Source organism: Eubalaena glacialis, chromosome 3, assembly GCF_028564815.1.
Source record: "Eubalaena glacialis isolate mEubGla1 chromosome 3, mEubGla1.1.hap2.+ XY, whole genome shotgun sequence".
In the NCBI taxonomy this organism is placed as follows: domain Eukaryota; kingdom Metazoa; phylum Chordata; class Mammalia; order Artiodactyla; family Balaenidae; genus Eubalaena; species Eubalaena glacialis.
The window spans coordinates 146,448,744-146,475,708 of record NC_083718.1 but is presented as its reverse complement, the minus strand read 5'-3'; the positions used below and the strand labels follow the sequence as shown (position 1 = coordinate 146,475,708).

The following is a 26,965-nucleotide window of genomic DNA, read 5'->3' as shown; positions in this document are numbered from 1 at the left end:
TATAGATATAGATATAGATATATATACACACACACACACACACACACATTTATCAGATTCTTTTCCCTTATAGGTTATTACAAAATACTGAGTATAGTTCTCTGTGCTGTACAGTAGGTCCTTGTTGGTTATCTAGCTTGTATGTAGTAGTGTGTATCTGTACAGGAGAATTCTCTGTGATGATGGAAATGATACGTATCTGTGCTGTCCACTAGCTCTACTAAGGTAGCCACTAGCCACGTGACACAACTGAGCCCTTGAAATGTGGCTAGTGTGACTCAGAAACTGAGTATTTTATTTTAATTAATTTACATTTAAATATCCACAGGTGTTCCCCTGACTACCATACTGGAGAGTATAGATCAGTAGCATTCTTTTCTTAAGTACAGAGGCTCTTTGACTCAATTTTCAGAAACACCAAGTTTCTGAAAGATAGTTTTCTGCTATCAACCTCTGGTTTTACTTTTCATCACTAAGCAAGGAGCCAACAGATCCCAAGGACAGGGGTCAGAGGGAAAATGGGTGTGGGGAAGCTGACTGGCAAATAGCGTAGAGAAGTGAAAGCAGAAAATGTGGGTAAGATAGAACACAAGCTAAAGGAAGAAAGCAGGTTAGGGATATTCCTTGTTGGGCCAAACTAACCGAAGCATTTTAATAAGCCATAAGGTGGCTAGGCAAAGACACAGCAAGATCAAAGCACCCAAAGGTCTGGGGTAACTCAGAATATGGCCAGGGCACTTCTGCGGGCTCTGAGACACCATCTTACACTTCCCTCATTCCATATGCTGTCACTGAAGCATAAGAAAATTTGGACACTTAAAACGTTAGACACAGGTTTTGGAGAAATCCATTTAACCTCGCCTCTCTATGCCAAACAAGCCAGGTGAGTGATGCATAGTTGTGTCGTGAAGCACTTTCAGGTGTAAGGTGCCAGATTCTCTGCGACCCTTTGGGAAGTCGTATCTTTTTTCAACTCTTCTTGTTAATTTTTTTTTTAATATTTATTTATTTATTTATTTTGGCTGCACCGGGTCTTAGCTGCAGCATGTGGGCTTCTTAGTTGTGGCATCCAGGCTTCTTAGTTGCGGCATGTATGCGGGATCTAGTTCCTCAATCAGGGATCGAACCCGGGCCCCCTGCATTGGGAGCTAAAGGAAGCCTTACCCACTGGACCACCAGGGAAGTCCCTTCTTGCTAACTTTTGACACAAATCCTAGGACTCCATGTTTGGAAAAAAAACAGTTTTAGTTGTTAATTTTGCATTTTGATCATGTGAATGGTTGATAGCAAAGTAAATTGTTGGTTGCTTTGACTCCACGATTTTAGCAATTCATCATCAGAGATATCATGCTGACTCTAGAAATGCAAGCCGGCACAGAGGTTAAGAACAGGAGCTTTGAAATCACACTGTCTGGATCCAACACGGGTTCTGCCACTTAATGGCTATGCGACACTGACTGTGTACTAGTACTTAACCTAAGCCTCGGTCTCTTCATCTACAAAATGGGGACAAAAATGGAATCTGCCTCTTAGGGATGTTCTAACTGCTCATATAGAGCCAGACTGCAAACACTTGTTAGTAAGTCAAGGACCTAGCTCCTCTAATAACCTTGAACAAGTAATCTGTCCATACCAAGTCAGTGGGTTTTTTAATCTATAGAATGACAAAAACAATTTTCCCCTATATTCATATATCTTCATTATAGGGTTCACTTGAGATCATATAAATAAACATGCTTTAGGAAGGATAAAAAATTATAATAATCATAGTTTATCTTTTATTAACATTACATTTTTCTAGGGTCAAAAAGGACTGTTATTCGATAGAAATCATAAAATGTTAAAGTTAGAAGGATCCAGAAATCATTTTATTCAATCCCCCTATCCAACGTGGCAGTCTTCTACCACACCCTTTTCCATCAATTTTTTCATCCTACAAAATTTGGGGAAGGGAGCAAGGACATGATCATGTATAAACCATTTCACACTTAGACAATTCCTTGAGCCAAAACTTGCTTTTTCTGACCTCCACTTCTTTGACGATAAAATACCCATTCCCCATAGCAGTTTTTAAAATATTTGAAGATAGTGATTATATTTCACACTTCCACCATACACCCATCCCTGCCAACAAACACGTGTTTCAAATTACAACTATCTCTGGTTGCTTCTATTACTTTTCTAATTTTTGAGGGACCATCTTTCTTTTTTTTTTTCCTCATTCAACATTCTACCTCCAGACACACTCTGGTTTGATCAATTCCTGTTCCACTAACATTTATCTAACCTACTACATTCCATGCCCAGTGCGGGGCTCCAGGGAAAAGAGCTGAGACAGAAAACACCATGCCACGTTCACAGAGTCACCGCCTGGTATACGAGGCAGATGTGTCTACACTTACTTGAACTTCCAACTGGCCCTCCAGAGAAGAGGGACAGAAATCCACGATCAACTTCTTCTTTAGGTACTAAATACTACTATTAATCTACCCCAACAGGCATCTCGCGTAGCCTATCAGTGGCATGTATCAACTTAAATCAATTCCTCTTCCCCATCTCCTTAAGAACAGCTAGATATTCACTACATTCTCTTTTGCTATTAATATTAACGGTTGGCACCTAAGTTCAAGACTTTGCACTTAGCTCTTTCAAATCTTACCTTGTCTGACTCAGTCAACCCTCCTCAGGTCTGAAGACCTGTTTTAAGTCTGGTATGTTGGCTCTTTGGTCTCTGTGTTATCTGCCAATCAGGCCGGCGCACTTGGTCCACTTTCTCCCATTCCCTGATGAAACTGTTCACACCAAAAACGACTTCCACGTGGTGTATGCCCACATTAACCAGGTTTATCAGAGACACTGGATATTGAAGGTTTTCCATGCATTCATTCAGTCAACATTAGCGAGTGCCCTCTTTGTGCAAGGCCCAAAGGCAGGGGAGATTATAAAGAGAAGGAGACACAGTCACTGCACTGGGGACACTTGGGAGTCTTACAGAGGTGACCATCGTGTATATGAACAACTAGAATACGGGGCCTAATGCTGGTGCCACGGAGCGTGATCAGGAGAGCCATCCATTCTGACAGAGAGGACCTAGGACGGCCCGAGGGAGGGGAGGGCAATGAAATGGGGCTTTGACACATAAGGAGGAGCTCAGTGGGCAGTGGTGGGGAAAAGGGGAGAAAACAGAAACTGGTAGGAGATGGGTTTTTAATGATGCAGGTGACATATCTATTTCTTGTTTGTTTGTTTTGGAGTATTTTTCTCCTTTCTGGAAGTCTTCCTGAAAACCACTCAGTATGTTAACGGGCATCTCACAAACTTCTCCTCAACCACAAACGGCCTCTTTCTACTTCCAGCTTTTGATTTGGGAGTTTATAATAAAACTTATTTTATTTCTGTCTTAAAATGCACAGCAAAAACACCCGATGTTTACAAGTCAGAGGCAAATGCTCCAGCCTTTGTTTCACAGCTCTGAATGTCTTAACAGCATGTACGCCTGGCTTCTGTTGGGAAGGTTGGAGATGTTGGCTCCAGGCGGGGGGACCGGCCACACTGAGGCTTTTCAAGGCCTCCTGGGTTTTGTCCCACTCCCCACGGGGTGCCCAATTACATCTCATTTTCTGTGTGGCCTTTTACTTCCTTTGAACACTGACTTGAAGGTTGGGTTATAGTTTTGAGCATGGCCATCCAATACTGAAGTCCTTCTTCCCGGGAAATGCTGTCCAGCTCCTGGTGGGGCTTTTGTTTATAAAGAGGCTTTTTCACAGTTCTTCCCTCCAATTCCAATCTTAGTTTACGCTTGAGGTGATTAAAGATGTTTGCAGGAGCCAGAATTGAGAAACCTTTTCCCCCCTTCTTTTCTATCGGGATCGCCAACTCACCATAAACATCCTTCCAGCCACAAAGAACCCAAAAGGCAATGCGATGAAGAGTGACTGGCTTGTAATGCAAGGCTCTTCGTCCTTCATGGAGGATGAGGAGAGATTTGTGGACAAAGACTGTATCTTTCTTTGTTTTCTTAGCACTGTGCATAGCACCAAGCCTAGAGCAGGTGCTTAAGATTAACAAATACTGAGTAAGAGAATAACATGATAAATGGACGGATGGCATAGTTTCCTGCTCTCCAAATGGGATTGTCCTAATTAAACAACATTTTCATATTAATTCAAGCCTGAGATTCCAGGCTTATGTCATTTTGTGAAATAAACCAGGACATTGACAGGCATAGTTACTTGGATAACATGCATATGCTTTAGAAGGTAGGCCAAATCTGAGAATCCCAGTAGCCTATAAAGTACCCATGACCCAAATGCCTCTCATCAGCTCACTGGTCTAGCAAGCACAGAACTACCAGAATCCTATCTATATATCACAGAATGTGAAAGGTAAAAAAACCCTCATTTCACAGATAAGAAAAGTGAGGCTGGGAGAAGTAAAGGGACTTGCCCAAGGTCACATAGCTAGTAAGCTGCATAACTTGGACTGAATTTATTGTTGCTTCCCCAGGAAAGCCGATCATTCATATTCAAGGTAGAAAAATAATATGCATCAGCTCGAGCCATAATAGACCTAATGGACTCAAATAACTCCAAGGTTCCTGCCTCGCTACGAAGACCCAGCAGCAAGTCTAAGACACCAGGAGCCAGAGCTGAATTGAAAAAGATAATTACTCTAAAATGGATAGTGCCGAAGTATAATAGCCTGTCCAACCTCCCCAATGCTTTGGGTACTCGCTCACTGACCACATGGCTGCCTTTGCCCAGCACTCACTGTATGGGTAGTTTCCACTGGATTAGGAGCGAAGGGGACCTTTGGAATTACCATCTAAATTTCTTTCAAACTTAAAATAGAGCTAGTGTTTGACAGCTCCAAGGGTCCATCGCTGCAAGAGCTCCCCTCCTGGTATGACCGGCTGGAGATCGGAACCACCACCTCTGACTGTCTGCAAGTCAGTGCAAGAAATGAACGGGGCATCGGTATTAGAGCATTTATTTTTCAGGTAAATTTTTAACACCTGCGGTGGAGAGAATGAAAAACAACAGCAGGCTTTCAGTCTATGGAGCTGTTCCTTTCTAAACACTCCAACCTCCCAATGCCTTGTACCTAAAATGGTGCTTGGCACACAGTAGGCATTTATTTCAAGCGGCTGAATGAACAAAAGTTATGAAAGTTCACCTGACCTGCCCATGGACTCCCCAGGTGGAAGCAGCAAACTAGAGGTTCTGTCCACAAACGTGGTCAACCTACCCATGACTCTGTATTAAGCAAGATTACTGAAGTACTTCATGCCAATCAGTGTTGCGTTTTTTTTTTTTTTTAACAAGCCACAAAGTGTGTTTCCCATTGTCTCTGGTTAACAGTCACTTCTTACACTGATCCATGGAGACTTCCTGAGTGCGGGCCCTAAATTATCTCATGTAGCCTGGACTGTTTATTTGAGACACTTCTCCTCACATGAATCCACCACATTACCATTTAGTAACGCTGAGGAGAGAGAGGCAATCATAGCGCGTGACCATCTAAACGCATTACACAATTCATACATGGGGCAATCACGAAATGGGATTTATTCAGTCTCAGGCACTGACGTTGATGTGGCTCAAACCTAATTTTCTAGAGGACAGCACAATTCTCATTGATTTGGGGAGATGTATTCACACTGTCTTGCTCTGCAGACTGGCTCTCCATGCAAGAACAATCTTGAAACATCAAAACCCCGGTGAGGATGGTGGGAGCTCTCTTTTCTTTCTTAAAAGCACACGAATGACCTTACCACCCAGAAGGCCGCATTTTGACGTGATGGGAAGGAACACAGCACGGCCCCACCATAAGGCGCTGAGTAATCAGAAATGTATAAAAGGATTCCATTACGGGCATGAAATGATCTACCTCTCCACTCGACTGCAAACATTTGGCATTTCACATACATTAAAATGAAATCTCCCTGAGAAACTACTGAATTTACTTTACATGGCCTAAGTGTCTAAGCGATTTCACAACTATACAGGAGTCCCTTGCCTTTTCAGATATATTTGTATTTGTTTTTGTCTTTCCCTGTAAGATCTCTAAGATATGGATGCAAAATATTTATTGAGTGTCTCATTGCAAAATACTTTTCATATATGGGAAGATATATAAACAAAGGCATCCTCCCTCAAAGAACTCACAGCCTTATGGGGAAGCCAAGATACCCAAAACTACCCATTCTGATGTACAATCTCATGTATGAAAAGTACAGTAAGAACAGACAAGGACAGAGCCTCGGCCAAGGGAATGTGGAAAGGCTTTTGAGGCAGAGAGCAAGAGTGTGTGTGTGTAACCCTGAAATACACAGTCATTAGGTATTATTACACATCAACAAAGATTCAGGGTATATAAAATCAGGGAGTTACAGGGGGCAGGGATCTTAGAGATGGATCATCCAAAGCCTTCTTTCTCAGCTGAGAATATGTAGGTGCAGAGAAGTCAAGTAAGTAGTTCAAGGACACCAGATCATCTAACTCACCTGATAACATAACCTATATGTCCTATCGTGTCCTAGGATTCCCCTGCTACACAGCCTGTTAGCGCTTCATTTCTTTTACCTTCACAGGTAACTCAACTCAGCACAGGTGACTCAGCAGAAGTGCCCACAGAGTTTCCCTAAGACTGGGCTCCATGCTTTCAGCCCCTTTTACATATAGAGAGCTTGTCTATGATTCCACCTGGAATAAAACAACACTAAAAAAAAGTGAGCTGTGCTCCTGACACTGCCTGCATCTTTATACAATAATGACTAACTAGTTAAAAATTGATAATATGATAGGGTGACACAATATCTGGATTGAGGTCCTTACCGCCACTCCTGCCACAATGAAAATGAAGTAAAAATATATAGATAGATAAAGAAAAGACCGCTAATTTCACGGTACAGTAGATGTTAGGACAAGAAATGAACTTATACCTATGAGGTCAATCTCATCTTACAGGCGGGGAATATTAATTTGCTGATATGCTTTATGCTGGAGAGTTTAAAGGAAAATTGGCATGAATGGTGCTACAAAATTTCAACCTCTCGTACAAGGCTGAGCACAGCAGTAAAAAAGAAACTGTTTGAGTCACCGTATTTTATTACACAAAGGGCTGAATCAGAAAATTGGAGTATTAATAAAATATTTTCTACATGGACTTTGCTGATGAAATAAATAGCTTCATGCTTTTATGAAGATCTGATATGTTACTCACATTTAAGGGCAGTGAGTCCCCCTTTTTGTAATTACTAATAGGCATGGTTTAATTACACCTCGAAGTTCCAAGATACTGCTGCAATACACCAGCTGGACTGAAGTGCCCACTCTCTACCAGATTCCTAGATTATCTGGAGTCTGACATGCAAATTCCATCAGCTTTGATTCAGATACTTCCCGGAAGGGGCTTAGGCAATGTATCTTTTGCCTTATTTATAAAGAAAAATAATCACAATAGACGCATCGATTTACTTATTACCTTGTTAACTCTCTGGGGCACAGTTACCTACTTCCTAGAGAGGAAGAATTAACTTGTGAGCCTACTGTCATAAACACAGGCAGAGCAAGACCAGACAGAATCCAAACATCCCAGCGCTTTCATAATTGGAAGACATCTAAGAACCCTCCTCTGGATAGGGGAATTGTCCCATTAAGCGATAGAAGCCTGCTATGTGAATTGACCGCAATTCACAGGACAGAAAATCCTCCCTCTCCCCCAACAAACTGGCTTTTCCTAAGAAGAGAATCAGGGGAGCTAAGAATGCTTCAAAGATACAGTGCAGTGAGCAGCGACTGTGTAGCCTGTGCCTGCCTGCCAAGCATGCATTCCCCACCCTGATTTTCCTTTGGGGAATCATCCTCTCATCTCAGTTTCATTCCATATAGTTTGGCGGGGCTGACCCCACCCCCTCTGGCTCTGTAGGTGGGCCTTGGGTCCAGTACTGGCCAATGGGCAGGAACTCTACTTCCCCAGCCCTGACCCACAGAGACGAATTCAGGAATCAGAACAAGTCCACCGAGTGCCAGCCCCAGGCTGTTCTGTGCTACTGGGAAAAAGCCGTCTTCCCCTCTGCCAGGGTTGCTAAGCTAGTAGGATGTAAGCCCGGATGGCTGGGGGCCGTCTTTGCCACTGCTTAGGAAGAGCCCTCTAACAAAGCCGAGGCAGAGAAAGTCAAGCTAGCGTGTGGAACCAGAGCTGACAGGGCACTCAGCTCTAACCACACCTGCAGCCAGACCACACCTACTGCTGGTTATGTGAGCAGAGAAATTCCCTTTTAGACTGAAGTCACGCTAAGCTAGATTCCTGTCACTGGCAACCTGAAGAGTCCTCACAGAGTCAACATTTTCAACTCAGACTTTTTTTTTTTAAATCTTACACTAGTATAGTAGTACCTTTACTACAATTAATGAACCAACTGATGAACCAGTACATTATTATTAACTAAAGTCCGCATTTTATTAATATTTCCTTGGTTGTTATGCAGTGTCCTTTTTTTGGTTCATTTTCTAGGATCTCGACCATGGTACCACATAACATTTAGCCATTATAACTCGAGACTCTGACAGTTCTCAGACTCTGCTTATTTTTGATGACCTTGACAGCTTTAGGAAGTACTGGTTGAGTATTTTGCAGAATGTCCCTCAGTTGGGATTTGTCATAATTAGATTGGGGTTATGTGTTTTGGGGACGAAGACTGAAGAGGTAAAGTGCCATCTTCGTCACATCATATCAAAGGCACGTACTATCAACATGATCCATCCCTGTTGGTGTTAACCTCGATCACCTCGTTGATACGCTGTTTGTCAGGTTTTGCCACCACAAAGTTACTCTTTTTTATCCCCTTTCCATACTGTATTGTCTGGAAGGAGGTCACTATGAGCAACCCATACTTAAGTATCAACTCAGACTTCTAACTTAACATGGCAGCAGGTATGTGAGGCACCCTACACCAACCTCCTGTCAAAATAAAGTAGAAACATATAGAAAGGGAAAATGCAATATCTTGAGACTGTACCGGAGCTTAAAAGACCAGAAGAAAAAGCTAAATAGTCTATGGATGTCTGTACGAAAAACAAAATCCCAGCCTAAGTCCACTCTACTCTTTGAACCAGAACAGTGTAAGCCCACGCTGTCCAATATGGCAGCCACCAGCCCTGTAAGACTATTTAAAATTAAATAATGTTAAACAATTTTTTTAATTTAGTTTCCCAGTCACACGAGATAACATTTCAAATGCTCAGAGCTACGTGTGCCTTGTGGCTACTATACTGGACAGTGCAAAGAGCATCTCCATCATCACCAAAAGTTCCAATGGAGAATGCTGGCAGTAATTCTGCCCATTTCCAGATGCGGGAGGCAGTCACTGTACTAACAAGAAAATCAAGCTGCCGCAAAAGATTGATGAATGAAGATATTCATCACAGAATTATTTATAGTAAAAAAGAATGAGCAAAACTTAAATATACAAAGGGAAAAGCTAAATGTGGATACAGGTATGTTAATGAAATATTACATAACTTAAAAAGAACATTTAGATAGACATTTCTCCAAAGAAGACATACAGATGGCCAACAGGCACATGAAAAGATGCTCAATATCAGTAACTCTCAGAGAAATGCAAATTAAAACTACAATGAGGTATCACCTCACACTGGTCAGAAAGGCCATCATTAAAAAGTCTACAAATAATAAATGCTGGAGAGGGTGTGGAAAAAAGGGAACCCTTCTACACTGTTGGTGGGAATATAAACTGTGGTGCAGCCACTATGGAGAACAATATGCAGGTTCCTTAAAAACTAAAAATAGAGCTACCATATGATCCAGCAATCTCACTTCTGGGCATATAGCTGGAGACAAACTCTAATTTGAAAAGATACATGCACCCCAATGTTCACAGCAGCACTATTTACAACAGGCAGGACATGGAAGCAACCTAAGTATCCACTGACAGATGAATGGATAAAGAAGATGTGGTACATATATATAATGGAATATTACTCAGCTATAAAAATGAGTGAAATAATGCCATTTGCGGCAACATGGATGGACTTAGTGATTTTCATACTAAGTTAAATAAGTCAGACAAAGAAAGACAAATATCGTATGATGTCACTTATATGTGGAGTCTAAAAAATGATATAAGTGAACTTATTTACAAAACAGAAATAGACTCATAGACTAGAAAACAAACTTATGGTTACCAGAGGGGATATCAGGGAGGAGGTAAATTAGGAGATTAACATATACACACTACTATGTATAAAATATATAAACAACAAGGACCTACTGAATAGTACAAGGAACTATATTCAGTATCTTGAAATAACCTATAATGCAAAAGAATCTGAAAAAGAATATATATATACATAACTGAATCACTCTGCTTATACTTGGAGCTAATACAGCATTGCAAATTAACTATACTTCAATTTAAAAAAATAGAGGCTTCCCTGGTGGCGCAGTGGTTGAGAATCTGCCTGCTAATGCAGGGGACACGGGTTCGAGCCCTGGTCTGGGAAGATCCCATATGCCGCGGAGCAACTAGGCCCGTGAGCCACAACTACTGAGCCTGCGCGTCTGGAGCCTGTGCTCCGCAACAAGAGAGGCCACAACAGTGAGAGGCCCGCGCACCGTGATGAAGAGTGGCCCCCGCTTGCCGCAACTAGAGAAAGCCCTAGCACAGAAACTAAGACCCAACATAGCAATCAATCAATCAATCAATCAATCTTTAAAAAAAAAAAACAGAAATATAGAACCTACTGTGTACCACTGGAGAGGGGGAGGACATTTAAAGAGTATTTTTTAAAGAGATATGGGAACATCAGTTGTTTTATTTTTACAAAAAAAAAATAGTGTTTTGACAACTATTTTTGATGAACTCCACCAGGTAAAGAGTTTATAGCAAAAAGGGCCTTTCTCACCTTCTGAGATGGCCCACACTCTCTCTGTGGAGTGTGTCTGTCTCTAAATAAATCCACTTCTTACCTATCAAAAAAAAAATGTTTATAGCAAAAAGAATAGAAAATACGATAGCTCAGTTTTTAAGTGATTTCTATGTGCCGAGTAATGTGCTAAATGCTTAATATGCATTATCTGGTTTAATAATCAACATTTTAAATAAAATAGATGTTATTTTTATTTCTGTTTCACAGATGAGAAAAATAAGCAGTGTCAAGATTAAATAAACAGAAGAACCTGGACTAAAATCCATGTTGGTCTGACCTCCAACCACAGCCTATTTATCTCTGCAACTCAAAAACATTAACAGTGATTGCTTCTGGATAGAAATATTATAAATGACTTTTTTCTCTTTTATACTTTTTTTGTGTTTTCCAAATTCAATAAACAGAGATTGTTTCTTTAAAAAAAAATTCTAAAAGAAACATTCATTAAACTTGACCATAGCACTATACGGTTAAAAGAAGACTGCTGTATGCAATGGATCCTCGCTGAAAACGGGTTAATTACGAACACTAGGAGCTTTCATATTCAGCTGAAGCTTCTGTTCAAATCTAATTCCTCAAAGTATATTGCTAGACACTAATGAAAACCCAAAGAGACACACGCATTCAGGAGATGTATAGCCAATGAATTTTCTGTTGTTTTTATAGTGAACAACTTTTTTATATCCTAACATTTTTATGCCAGCTATGAAAAAGATAAATAAATATTTATGACATTCGCTCAATTCCACAGTAACTACTAAGTTGCTCATGTTCTCACTCTGGTTTGAAATGTGCATATTTTAGTGGCTGGGAGTCTCAACCCTAAATGAGAAAGCCACAGAATGCTATCATTTTCAAACCCTAAAACTACTCATTTGACTCGCTACAGGGATTTGCCTTGGTAGCAGCACATAACAAGCTTAATTAAGGCAGCTGTAGACTCAGACAGATACAAAGCTCAGTGCTGCCCAACAAACAGCTAAGAACACACCAGAATTGCCATGGGCACTGGTTTTACAAAGCTTCACCATGTATCAGAATCATCTGATCAAGAACAACAAACAAGGTGATTGAGGGAACACACAAATAAATGAGAACCAATTTCCACCATTCAACTGTCTTGCAGAAACTTTCCTTTACCAAAAAATGGCCCAATTTACCCCCTGGTAATATCGACTGAACTTCCACTTGAGGGAGATTTATGTAGCCATAACATACTAATTATAACAAATAGGCCAAAATTCACCAATGGGTAGTTCATGAGCTAAAAGCCCACAGGCCAGTTATCTTCTGCCTACATATATTTTTTGTTTGTTGTTTGTTTTAACTGATTTAGCGCTGAATTTTTAAACAGAGGGATTTCTCATTAAAAAAAAAAAGTTTCCAGCTTTTCTTGGAAAAGCTGAAGACCTGGCTACATTGGTCCAGCACTCTCTCATTGCAATCATCATTTGGAGCTGAATAGTGGCTTACCCAGGGCCCCCTCTCCCCCCACTCCAGACTATTCCACCAGCTAATGTCAGCTGCATGGCCCTTGTAAGCACCTGAGCTTTCAGGTCTTATAACAGGAGAACCTAAAAGACCAGTAAACTACACCACACCTGACAGTGCTCATTTCACCTAAAAAAATACCACCATATTTCTCCATAGACTGCTCTTAGAACCCAGGCAATAGGAGAAGCGAGAGAATTGCAGAGAAGGCAACATAAAGTGAAGTCTATTTGCCACCATCTACCCAACCACAACCTCCTGGCCAACATTTGGTAAAAAAGGTGTTCCATGAACTGTCCCTGTTTACCCGCCCAGACTGACTTTCCCCAGCTCCTGACACCCCATCACTTTGTGATCCATTTGTACCAACTTATGTAGGGTTCCTCATACATGGAAGTGCCCATCTCTACCTTTGTCATGGTCCCCCAGTGACATGCCTCCTCCTGCCTTTACTGGTTTTGCATTTTCCCCCAGTGGACTGTATATGGAATACGGGCAACTAGAGTTCCTGTCACACTCACTCTAAAAGCCCAACACAGGACTCAAAACACATTTATTGCACCGAGACTCACCGGCAAATTCCAAGCCACCTTCAGAATGCTTAGCTTAGATGCTGACCCTTCCCTACCCTGGCAAAATCCATCCTTCTGTCTTATTTTTCACTGTAACTAATACTTTTGGGGGCCATACTTAGCCATATTATTATCTGTTTATTTGTGCTTCCCGGGCTAATCCTGGATCTCGAGAAAGAAATCTGTGTCTTTTTTATGGCTAAAAAAAAAAAAAAAGGAGCTTGCCATTGTGCCAGTATGCTGCAGGGGCTCAAAAATACTGAGTAAATGGATGAAGTGATAGAGTCCCGCGTCCTTTCCCGTAAATCATCACTCCTTGTCATGGACACAGAGGTAGCCGTTATTCTCCTCATCCCTATCACCATCATCCTCATCATCACCATCATCATTGCTGCCAGCACCACAACCTCCATTTGACAGACAGCAGAAACCCAGTGCATGCAGCAAAAGAGCCAGGGTTCAAAAGCATGTCTTTGTGTCTAATGTAGCTGAAGTGCAGCCAAGGGGACAGAAAGGATCACATCCGAGGACTGTGATTATTCTACACATTGCCACCTCCTCTTTCACACCCTCCCAATTTAAAAATAAAAGGGAACAAATGCTTGTTTAGATCATGTCCAAGACAAGGTCACCATCACATCAGCAACCTGGAATGTACCCAGAAGATAGCTAGCTGAATAATGTATGCATAATTCAATTCTAATGGTGGCAAGCCTGACGTCTTTACCTACAGAACATATCTCATATCTTCTTCCTCTGGAGTTTTCTATAAGTTATGGATTAATAAACTTTCCCCAAGAATGCTGCTTTATTAATCTTGCAAAATACTCAAAAAGAAAATATTTTATTATGCCCACCAAACATGAATTATGATAAACAAAGTCCCATGTGTGCTGACAAGAAGGTTGCTTTCTGCAGAAAATTGTGTTTGTGGCCATGGTGGTTTCCCCTCCAGTTGGACTTGGAGGAAACAAAATATCAAACTGTCTTCTGACCTTTGAAGACAATAGGGGTCACCAAGGTCAAAGCAAATCATGACTGATTTGAGGGTGGCATGACTTCAAGCCCCTCCTCTGAAAGCTGAAAGAAAAAAAAAGAAGGCGCAGAGACAGGAGGTCTGTTACCATTCAACTACTGAACTCTCTTCATTATACTGAAGCATGTCCTTTTCAAAGGGAATGGCTGTGGGGCTGTGCCATCTATTTCACTTGTCTGAAGGGGGAGGGGGAGGGAGAAAGGAACTACTGCTTATGGCATGACCACGGGTACCAGGCACAATTCTAATTGTGTTGTAGGCATCACTTCTTTTGATTCACAAAACAGCCCTGTAGGAACCCATTTTTCCATTGAGGCTCAGAGAGTTGAGGGTCTTGCCTGTGGCCACAGAGCTAATTATTGGCCAAGTCCCCTTGGTTTGACCATCTGTAAAATGGGGACAGTAATGCCCTCCCTATCTATTTGATAGGATTGTTCTGAAGATCAAAGGAGAAGACATCTGAATTGTGTGTGTGTGTGTGTGTGTAGATTCACCTATATATTTCACTTGCTGGCTTCCTTCATTCCATCTAAATGTCAAGTGTTCAAATGTTTGAAGTAACCAAAGAATCAGACCTAAAATTCACTCACTAAATGCATTTGCCTAAAATTCATTCATTGTAAAGGGGCAATAAACGATTCCAGCTCCATGATTCACCCCTTGGTGACCCTGTGACATGTTTGCCAGGTCTCCAGCCTAAGCAAAAGACATCTCATCTACAGAATGAAGTGGTGGTTCTGCTGGGCTACAGGGGCACATCCAGCCCTGGCATTCCATGATTCCAGAAGGGCTGGGCTGTTTACCATCAGCATTGCCCTAGAACTGCATGTTACTGGGCCACATTTCCATTCATTCTTCCTCTGCCATGTTGAAATACAGGGTCACAATACCTTATCCAAATACCCTGGGTCTTTTGTGTTCATAATGTGGATTTTATTTTGCATTTTAGAAAGGCAGCCTTTACTATGCCATACACTTACCTTTTATTTGTAATACCCCTAGCTGGGTTTGGGGTGATGCCCTGTAATCAAATTCATTAATGCTTCTAGAGCCGCTGTATGCCTATTCACAAAGGGATCACTAAAGATTACAAGGAACTTCAAGCCACTTCAGGTCAGGTCACATTTTGCCACTAAATGAGTTATTAAAAAAAAAAAAACTTTGAGTTCTCAGAGACTTGTAGTCCTACTCTGCTGTCCTACTCAGCAGGGCACCCAACATTAACACAGCTCCCCCTAACAAGATAGAGATTCCATTGCCAGCAGAGTCACTCTAAATATTCTGCGAGGGAGGCTGGATGGGCTGGGGTGGGAGGAGAGAGAAGAGGAGGAACTCCGTTGTGTTCCTTTAGCTCTGCAATATTAATAAACACTTCTGTAAGAGATTTATTTCCCTGGCATGTGAACTAGTCCTTTGCCTGTTTCTCTCAGATCCACTCCTGGCCCTTCCCCTCCACTCTGTTGAGTATGGCAGAAAGCTGGTCCCAACTACATCTCCCCAGGTTTTCTGGCCAACTAACTTCCAGTGAGGCTCACTGAATGGGAAAGATGGCAGGAGACAGGAAAGAAGGAGGAGGATCAAGGGTCTCCCTCTCTTTCTGCTTCAAGGTGGCATCCCCTGCTGTGGCAGAGTCTCCTCCACAGTTCCAGCCCCTCCCTGTGTGGTACCACTCTTATGCAGCCTCCGTTACATTTCCAACAGCCTCAACACCTGGGCTCTGATAACACCACCCGCTCCCTTGATGCCTGCAGATTAAGATCTAGAAGCAAACTGGCTTCCTGCTCTCACTAGTGTCCATCCTTTGTCTCTCTGTCACACTTTCAGCTCTTCCAACATCTCTGTTACTAGTTCCCTGTATTGAATTCTTCCAATTAAGGTACCTTGTATGTGTCTCCTGACTAGATTCTCACTGATACAGTGCATATCGTTAACATAATTAAATTCTGCTTGAAAGTCGTGGTGGTGCAGCTGATGTTGTTTTGGGTGTGTTCGGGGATAGCACAGAAAGGCACTCTTCAGCCCTGACACATACTGGTTGGCAGAGTTTCGATCTTTAGGCTGAAATTTTAAACCAGCTACAGATCAGCCACAAGGTGACCAATCACCCACATAAAATACTTATGCTACTATGGGATTTGACAAGGAACTGCAAAGTCCACCTCCCAACTGCTCCCCAAATTCTTCCTCCTCCACTGAAATAATGCATGTGATAAAGACAGGGAATACTGCCCATTCCAGTAACTGTAAAGTCACACTACAGACCCATAAGTTGTTGTTGATTTCATGCAACTCCTTTGATTTGATTAAAAAAAAAAAAAAAAAATGAAGGAGGGAAAGGAAGCAGAGGAGGGAGGACAGCAAAGAACAGGACAGGAAAGGCATAGTTTTGGAATAAAAGGAGCTAAAAACATGTCCCAGAAGAAACTGTTCAAAATTACAACAGAAAGTCCTATTTTGTTTTCATAGACTCAAAATAGTTCACTAAAGGGATACTTTCCCTTCCACTGCAAAGGCACTACGGTAGCCTTTAAAAATTAAAGGTACTGGGCTTCCCTGGTGGCGCAGCGGTTTAGAGTCTGCCTGCCAATGCGGGGGACACGGGTTCGGGCCCTGGTCTGGGAGGATCCCACGTGCCGCGGAGCAACTGGGCCCGTGAGCCACAGCTACTGAGCCTGCGCGTCTGGAGCCTGTGCTCCGCAACAAGAGAGGCCGCGACAGTGAGAGGCCCGCGCACCGCGATGAAGAGTGGCCCCCGCTTGCCGCAACTAGAGAAAGCCCTCGCACAGAAACGAAGACCCAACACAGCAATAAATAAATAAATAAATAAATAAATATCAGCAAGTATTTACGGTGAACTTCCTCAATAGGCCAAGCATATGGGGCATGAAATCCAGTTGACAGTGCCCTTGAGAAACTCTCAACTTTAAAGGACTCCAGATCAACACACATGGAGCAGAACAACTGACGTAACGAAGTGTGGTGCTTAGCAGAGTCTGGGGCTCGGGAAGCCTGAGAAAGATACACTTGCCTGGGAAAGGCAGACAGAAGGAAGCATCAAACTTAGATTGAGCCTATGGTGTAGAACACATATTTTTTTTAATTTTTACTTTATATTGGAGCACAGTTGATTAACAATGTTGTGTTCGTTTCAGGTGTACAGCAAAGTGATTCAGTTATACACATACATGTATCTCTTCTTTTTCAAATTCTTTTCCTATTTAGGTTATTACAGAATATTGAGCAGCATTCCCTATGCTATACAGTCGGTCCTTGTGTGTGTAAAGTCAATGACCTTTATATTTTTAAAGAGGGCGATGTTAGTCCCGTACCCAGCCCCCTTCCTCCCAGCCACGCTGACTTACGGCTACTGAAACAAGTCAAGACTTCCCCCTCCCCTGACACATCTGGAGCAGTCAAATGTATACAGTAATGATATCTCACCTCACTCCTATGACCCCACATATATAGCAGAGAGAAAATTTATAGTGTTATCAGGAGAACCAAGTGGTTAGATTTTTGATCCCTTAATCTTGCTTTCTTTGAGACATCCTCTTTTACATCACCCTAACCTAGTGCGGTATGCATTATCTTCATTCCAGAAAATATAATGAAACATGTGCTGACGACAGAATGTGAGAGAAGAAGGAAAGAGGTACAGCATCTGGCAAGGGGAGGAGAGAAATTTGAAATTTTATGGACACTGATATCCTAGGGGTAACTTTCAGAGAGAAATGGATATCCTGCCCTAGGTCCTAATATACAAATATTATTTGAATGGGGAGAAATGAGTGGGAGTAGGCTTATGAAAGAATTAAAAGCATGAGGAAATCCAGAGAGACAGACAGACAAACAGAGCACCAGAGAGAGGATAACAAATGGCAGGTAACAATCACCACATGGGCTACAGTCAGAAAGCTCTACAATTAGCCCTCTTTGGGCAGATATAAGTTACAATTTCCATGCATAATGGTGTTTCCTCAAATGAAAAATGCTTCAGTATTTCACTATATCATCATCGTCAAATACTTGAGGATCTTAGGACAATAAGGTGCAATGAAAGAGCATTGATATGGGTGCAGCAAGACCTGGGTCTTCATTCCAGCTCAGCTAGATGGCTTGCACACGTCTTTTCATTTCCCTAGACCTCTGGCTCCTTGATTGAAAGTGGGAACAATATTCACTGACCTGAGAGATCTACCTGAAAAGTCAACCAGACTGTAGCTACCAGCGAAACTGCATCCCTCAGGCAGCCAGATGACTCTGCACAACCCCTCACTCCAGAGGAAAACCAGAGACGTCTTTTAAAGGCCTCGGCCACCTGAACCAGGTGAGTGGCTGCTACTCGGGGTGATCACCCCTCATCGGCCGCAATCCTCACTTCCACAACCCCCTGACCCACTGGGACAAAGGAAAGCCCTGCACGCTGGTCTGCAAAGGACAGCAATGACCCAGCCAAGGGTGGTGCTAAGCCACCCAGAGCTCTTCCCTTGAGGCTGTTCTGCATTCAAATCAGAGCATGTAAAGAACCTAATGTTTAGTAAGCACTCATAACCACCAGTTTTTCTCCTCCCCTTCTAGCCCTCACCATCCAGAATAAGAAATACAGGTGAAGTATGATGAAAACTAATGCATACCTAGAAAATATAATATTTTAAAGATGGCATTGATAATAGCAACAACAAAAATATAAAGCACCTGGAAATAAATCTAATGAAAGAGTGCATACCTTTACGAAGAAATTTATAATCTGTATGGAAAGACATTAAATAAGAACTAAATGAATGGATGACGGTATTATGTTTATGGGTAGAAAGGCTCAACATTATAATAATGTCATTTCCCTGAGTTAATCTATAAATTCAAACAATAATTCCAATCAAATCTCAGTAAGTATTTGAGTGTAAGTTTAAAAGATAATTATAAAATGTATATGGAGAGAATGTACATGGAAGACAGAAGGCCAAGAAAGGCCAACTTACTTTTTGAAGAAGGACATCATGGGGGGTTTGTCCTGCAATTACCAAGGCTTTTTATAAAGCTATAATAATAAAAAAGTGTGGCTTGGGCAAAAGAGTGGACAAAATATATGCCTATAAACTAACCCTAAATGCCAGGATGACTTTCCCCCATATGGAAGAAAATTAGAAAAAACAGAATAAATTCCTACCTCACACACGTATATATCGATCCCACAATTAGAAATAACAATGCTATTATTCGTGTAATAGCTGTTAATATTCCACCAAACATTAATTCCAGAAAATATACTATAAGAAAGGATTATAGAACCTAAATGTGAAAGAAAAAACAATAAAGCTTTTAGAGGATAATAAAGGAGACTATCTTTATGACATCAGAGTTTTTAAAAAGGCTTTCTTAAACAAGGCATAAAAGTACTAACCATAAGAAAAGATTGATAAATTCAACTACATTAAAATTAAGAAGTTAGATAGCAGAAGATTGGCAAGAATCCAACTTCTATGTGGCCTATAAATCTATTCAGCTTCCCAAAGGAATAAATTACAGTAACCTTTTTGCATTCATTGGAACTATGTTCTAACAATACATGCCGTAGCTCAGATTCAGCATATGGCTGGCCCATCTTTGACTTCAATTGGATTACCAGCACTTTTAGTCTAACTTGAGTATGCGTATGTTTGAACGGTTGTGTTTTATATTGAGAACTTTTGTGAGCATGCATGTAATACTCCTCAAAATAACGTGTCCTGGGATTGAAGACAAGCACCACCACGTGCCATGGTCAGAGTTGGTGGGCGTCAGCGGGCAGTCACTAGGGAACAGCAATGCGTGGCTTCTCTTCCTTACTCTCTGGGCAGTGTCTGCATCATTTACGATCATTCACATCCAAAGTTGACTCTCGTCCTGCCACCTGTTGGGATTTTTACTACTACTCCCAAATCTACTGGGAAAAATCTGCACCAGCCAAGTCAAAGATAGAAAATCCTAGGGGTGTATCTTAGCTATAATCAACATTGAATCCTATGAGAACAGCTAAGCCACCATCTTCCATATAACCATGATTTAGCGCAAAAAGCCTCTCCCAGGGAGCCTGTTAAGTCTCCCACTTTCTTTCCGCTCCCATTCTTTCTACTATGCATTCCTCAGCAACATTCTAACATTCACTCTACATGTTGACATACACGTATACAGTAATATATGAAGATAGGCTAGGATAATAAAAAAGGAAAATGTCACCCAAATATGACATATGTTTTAGACGACGTGAGCTTTTTCAAGAGGATGTCCCTCACTTCTATGAAGAGAGATGCTTGTCGTGGCATGACAGTTCGTAATTATAAAACTTTGTTACTGAAAATAAGTTACTCCCCGGGGAACCTCATAAACCTTCAAAGTATCTAATGTCCAGGGACTGAGTAATTAATTAGCATTAATTGATAAATTTCCTTTTTGATTAAAAACATTTCTGGTTATCATTGTTCCTGTAATGAAAGTGGATAGTTCTAGTGGATCAGTTATAGGACAGATTTGAATAAGTTGTTACTGTTAATGATTCCAAAAGATGTCAAGAAAACAGAGATGACTTTCAATAGCTGATTGTTACTATTCATTTCCAAATCCAGATTACAAAATAAAGAACTGCCACCAAAAAAAAGAATGTGTTTTCAAGATCGTTGATCACAAAGAATTTCAACATTGTCGATGAAGAACAACTTACCCCAATCTTTCTATCCACATGAACTTAATGAACCACATAAAAGTGCACACATGTAATTCAGTTCAATCCAGCAGACACTTATCGAGCATCTACTATATTCTAGGCACTGTTGGTAAAAGTAGAAGCCACATTCCTTCTCCCTAAAGAGCTTATAAATGTCCTCTCCTGGACAGTTACTGGACAAACTACTATTTCTTATCATCTCTGTAGTGACTAGCTAGAAACTGGATGAGAATTCAATGGAATTCTTTTTAAGTCTGTTCTTCTGAAAAGCATATTCAAAATAATTATATGGAATGATAAATACCAAATGTGGAATCATGGTTCTCTCTGGCAGGAGGGAAGGAGATCTGATGGGGAGAGGTTACTAAGTGGCTTCGACTACATTTACATGGCTTGCCTTCCTAGGCTGAGTGGTAGGGACAGAGTTTTCTACTGCATTGTTATGTACACATTTTTATATGTCTTAGAAATATACCATATTACATTTCAAATCAAACGCATTACCTTCTCAATCAAATTAACTGTTTTGCTTAAAAATCATAAGTGCTTACCTACAAACCTTTTCTCCAGTCTATCTCATGAGACACTGAGAGGGACTTCTTGAAATCAAAGATTCTGCAGAAAATAAGTTTGGAAAACTCTTAATGAGGTACATGAGTTTCTTAACTGCAGGAAATCTCTGCAGCTTTCACATGTCAGTAAATACTGTGTCTTACTAAGAGTAGGATATACAATTCAGGGCTTCCTAAGTATTTTTGAGCATGCAACTTTTTTTCCTTGTGAATGCCCTCTCTTTTGAAATACTCATAACCATCCTGGGGGACACCAGTGTTCCCCAGAACAGAGTTTGGAAAAGGCTCTACAAAATAATCCATTTCAGCCACATATGCTACCTTAGAGCCACTCTTAACAGGATGCCCATCCCCAAACCAGTGATGAAGCTTCTTGCCTGCCTGTCTTTGCCCATATAGTTCTTTCAACCTGGAATGCCTTCAACCCCTCAGAAACTCCTGGTCAACCTCCAGCTTCCAGCTGAAACAAAATCTCTCCTTTGAAGCCTTAGCCATCCTTTCCTTTCTCCAGGTAGAAATAATTTCTCATCTGGAAGCTTCCAGTGCTGCTATACAGATATTCTCTGTACCACATGTCATGCTGTAGCAGCTATTTATGTATAAGGCCAGGTGTCCAGATGGCAGAGACTGTAGCTTTGCATCTTGGAACTGTCTGCAGTGCCTAGCACTGAACCAGAGCCAGGTAAAGGAGGTGCTAATAAGACATGTTGAATGGACACAGGAGTGATGTCTGTATCAGGACATGTGTGGCCTCAATTTCCAGATACTCTTTATGCATATTCATAATTTTCAGTTGTTATTGTTGATTATGACACTAACAGGAATAGGAACAAACAGACATAAAGAATGAAAAAGAGACAAAGACTGGGATAAACACAAGAAGAGACAAAGGTAGAGAAAGAGATGCTTAACTGATGAAGAGTGAATGGATAGATCCAGTTGAGAAACAGAGTGACAGACCAACAGAGAGTGAGAAATTGGTATGATGCTCAAATTATCAAAAATCACAGGGTTGGTAATTTTCCAAGACTCACTGTAGGTGGTCAACACAGCTGACTTGGGTTCACTCTGAACTTCACATCTGTCTGTTACCTTACCTCCTCTAATTTTATCCCCTAAGCCAAACAACCCATCTTTGATGCCACAAACTTTTACCATTTTAGCTGTGAGTTCTCCTATTCAGTAGAATGTTATTTCTGTTTTCTCTTTATGAGAATCCCCCACTGGCACTGTAGACTGGTTACATGTCAGGTTAAAATAAAATAATAATAATAAAAGCAAGCTGGCAATTTCTTTCCAATAGAATATGGTAGCATATTTCATGAAATAGAAGCCAGAGTTTTATGATTCCCAAACCAAAACCTTCCCGTTTCTAAGAACTCAATGGAAGAAAAATACAAAGAGCATCTCACAGAAAAAGAAACCTGATCATTTGCTCTCCAACCTAAGGGAAGTGTTCAAGTGATTAATTGATTTAATGTCTTTTTTCTTTTTTGTACACAGGTTCATATCCTGATACACATTTCATAGATTGAGTTCTGTGCTACTTTTTCATGGATATAACCCCAGAGGAGGGGTTTTCTTTTCCTACTGGACACTCTTTTTTCAGTACAGAACATCTGGCTGGCTTCCGCTCTTAGCTGGTAATACCCACCCCACCGCTCACCATCCCTTCCTGCTCCAATTCTATTTATATTTCAGGCCACTACTCTATCCTGGTATAGGAGACAGTCTGGTCTAGCAGAAGGAGCCCTGGTCAAAGAATTCTGGGTTCTGATGATGCCTCTCAGTTGTACAGTTATGCATCACCCCAAGTCTGATTTGCTTTCCAATCTATAAATTGGGAAGAGTTGACTAACTAATCCTAGAATTTAACCCATCCAACAGTCATTTTATGTCCTTGAAAATAACTGCTGAAAAGTGCAATGACATAGAGATCTTAGCATTATGAAGATTTCACCATTCCCTTCACAAAGAGGAGAAATGTTCAGGAAATATTTCCAATAAGCCAAACACAAAACAAAACCTTTGCCTGAACTCCTTAAATATCTCTCCTCCTCTCTACCTCCTGTTTAGCAAAAAAGCAAAACAAAAAACAACAGGCCAGATACTCTTAGGATATTTAAGTCCTAGGATATCAGTGACGAACAGAAAACTTTTTATTTTCAAGGAAAAGGATTTTTCTCTTCTTTGAAGGATAACATTAACAGTTGAATAACATCACATGCTGGGTACTATTCTAAGCACTGGGTGTTAATTCCTATAATTCTCACAACAATCTTATGTGGCAGGTAGCTTTTTATTATAAAGAAAATTGAAGCACAGAGAAGTTAGATAAGCTGGTCAAAGCCACACAGCAGACAGCGCTGGGGGAACTGAGGTCTGAACCCAGGCAGCCTAGCACCCAAGTCCAGACTTCTAACGACCTGTTATACCACCTCTTAATTTTGAGAATCTCTGCGTACCTCCACTGGTAACCAATAAGAGCAGTAATGCAATCTCTGCCTACCCAGTTACTGAATATACTAACACAGTAGACATATGTGAACAAAACCTGCCACGATGTCAGAAGTGTTCAAAATGTCCACCATCAGCCTAATGCCCTGTTGGTAATAGAGAAGCACCCATTTTATGTTGTTGGCATCTGAAATTGGGAACAACCTGTAGTTTTCTGCTACAGGAAGTCTAACTATTCCATTATTCACATTAAATGTGACAACCACCCTGGGAGACAGAGCTCACCTCCCCACTCAGAGGTAACATAACAGAGTCATTAGGACTGAAAGCTCGGATTTAAATTGTATTAGTTGCTGTATGACCTTGGGCCAGTTACCAACTCTCTCTGTGCCCCACTTTCCTTATCAATCAAATGAGAATAAGAATACAAGTATGCACTTCCTAGGGTTACTGAAGGATTAAATAAGTTAATGCATGTGAAGTGCTTAAGTCTGAGTCTTAGTAAGTGCCCCACAAAGGTTAATTATTCCTATTTTTATTATACTAAGAGAGGTGATTTGCCAATCCAGTACCTGGATTTCATCCTGCCCTTCCAATTGCAAATACCATCCTCTCTCCTTAGCAGAATTCCATGCTCTCTATTACTAAAAGTTACCATTCTCCTGAAATCCTGCTAAGTGCCAAAGCTCCCAATGAGACATTTTCCCCCATAAAATTGCTCACAGCTCCACAAAGTAGATAATATTGTCCCTGTTGTGCAAATGATGAAACTGAGGTTCTGAGAGGTCAAGTGATTCATCCTCAATCACTTAACTCAACCAGTGAACATTTTTTGTTACAGTTAGCCCTAAGTAACACTTAAAGTTCCTGACAACCATCTTCAATTTATGCAACTTCGTAAAGTGCCATCTAACAGACATATACTATGATTTTCTTGCTTTGGTAGCTTTATTAGCTTGAGAGAAGGATTAAACCCCAGCAAAACCAAATGTTTGACTTGAGTGAATTATCAAAATGCAAATGCTGCCTCAATTAGATTCTTCCTCTGCCTGCAGGGTGGCTTCAGGCACCCGAAATCCACCAAAGGCCATTTTTAAGATGGGTACTATCAGGGACCAAGCCAAACACCCACCCATTTAAGAAAAAATTCCTTGGAGAGCGGAGGGGAGTGGGAGCAGCGGATTCCTCTCTGACTTTGGGAGAAAATGAACAATAAGTGATACCATGTCTTCCCTGCAGCTTCACACAATGGTCTGTCTTGCGAATGAAACATACTGTGAAACAGCTTGTGAGATGAGCTTCATCAACAGTAAGCAATTTTTATTCAGATTTTATTGTTGAATACAATGAACATGATTAAATGTTTCAGATATGCCTATTCAGACCTTAAGCAAACCACCACCCAAAAGGAGAGGAAAAAAAAACAAAACCTAAAACTCATCTTCTAAATCTGCTTTAGTCAGAGATTTAATTGCTAACTTGATGTGTAGAACTGAATTCCCACTTGGTAGCGGGGCTTTCCCAGAAGATAGTAACAACACGTTTGTACTCCCCACTTCGCCCTCTTCTCTCATCCCTGCGGATCCAATCCTCTCACCGTTGCCTAATAGTTACAATGTCAGTCTTTCAAATCACCGCATTTTGAACTTCCTAAACCTTTAAGAGGGCCTCTCTGTATGGAAAAGAACAATAGCGCTTCAAAAGCCATTTCTTCGAGTTTTCAATACTCCATTTGAATGCTGGGATTTCAATCAAGGACATCAGCAGACAATTTCTGACTGCTTAGAAGTTGACTTTTACACAGTTTTCATTAGGTCGCCCTTCTCAATAGGAAACCAAGAAAATCTGTGATCCCCTTCAGACTCCAGAACTGTCACCAAGCCTTGTCAGGACAGAGAGTGAAAGAGATGGGGGTGGGCTGAGGAGAAGCTGAGGAGTGTCCCTATTCCATCCAACCTCTCCACTTCCCCCTCCTCCTCTATCTTGCCTGTGCAATTCAGGGTTCCATCCAGAATCACTCATTGAGATAATAAAAACAACGGGTGCTAATTCAGGGGGTGAGGATGGTTTATAATTTTATGGATTTCCCGAAGACCTATAATTGGCACATAAATGTACAAACGTGAACCGGATAATTAAGGGGTTCTAAACGCAAGCCACCTTTAATTTATATGATTACTAGAAAACATGTGAAGTGTGATGTAATGTCAGTGGAACCCCCCCCCCCCACAAGGCCTTTATTCAAAACCGTCAACATTTTGAAAGTGCGTTGAACGGGCCAGCAGGTGGGGAGCAGGAGGGAGTAAGAAGCGACAGCAGCGGATCCTCGCTCCGGTCCCCGCCGGGATGTTAGGAGCTGCAGTGTAGCATCCTTCTCGGAGGACTCGCCCGCCCAGCTCTGGGCAGCAAAACACGCACTCTCTGCGGCAACCTCTCAACTAGCCCCTCTTTCTGAACGAACTAAAACTCAGGTGTGCGCCGGCATCCAAACGCACACGCAGACGCCGACCCACGCGGGCGCGCACCCCACCCTGGGAGACAAGCGCCGGAGTGCACCGATGCCCGCGCCGCGGCGCTCTGCACTCCGTCCGCCGCCGCTGAGCAGAGGGCGAGAGCCACACCGCGGTCGCCCGGCGCCCCCGGCCTCCCCACCCCCACCCCATTCCTCCAGATTCTCCCAGCCCAGGCGGAAGTGCCCAGGCAGACCCCCAACAATGAGGACTTGTGTGCTGCAGGCTGCAATTGGGGGGATGGAGGTTAGTTCACAGGGAGTGAAACATACACAGTCTGGCGGGGCCGAGAGGGAGCAACGCAGGAGCCAAGTGGCATCAACCTCTTAAAGCAACCTTCCCTCGTGCCCCCTTCATCCCGTCCACCAGCACTACCACCACCAAAAAAAGAAAAGAAAAAGTGCTTTAAAAAGTGCACAGAATACACGCGCCCTCCCACCAGGGGTCACAATAATACTCCGCGGGACGAGCCAGCGTCGGGAGGAGAGGCCCGGCTGCAGCAACCAGGGTTTTGAAATGTACTTAGTATACTCAGCCTACAGCTCCTTTCCGACGCCACGACACAACCTCCGCCATCCTTGACTCCCTGGCTGCAGGCCCTCTCGGCGGTTGAGTCCTCCTTTTAGGGCTCCTTTATGAACCGAACCACATGGATTTTAAAGTTTCCCCAGTAGG

At 41.8% G+C, this 26,965-nt stretch overlaps 1 protein-coding gene across 10 annotated transcripts in view; it reads right to left on the bottom strand.

Annotated features, from left to right (window-relative positions):
- DAB1 (DAB adaptor protein 1) overlaps positions 1–26,965 on the bottom strand; it is a 412,298-nt gene that overhangs the window by 384,397 nt on the left and 936 nt on the right. Inside the window, exon 1 of one of the 10 annotated variants that reach the window (XM_061184149.1) lies at positions 21,303–21,359. The exons of the other annotated variants lie outside the window; for them this stretch is intronic. The gene's annotated coding sequence lies outside the window, so the exon portion shown is untranslated. Of the gene's footprint in view, positions 1–21,302; positions 21,360–26,965 lie in introns of those variants that run through there. 10 annotated transcript variants of the gene reach the window in all.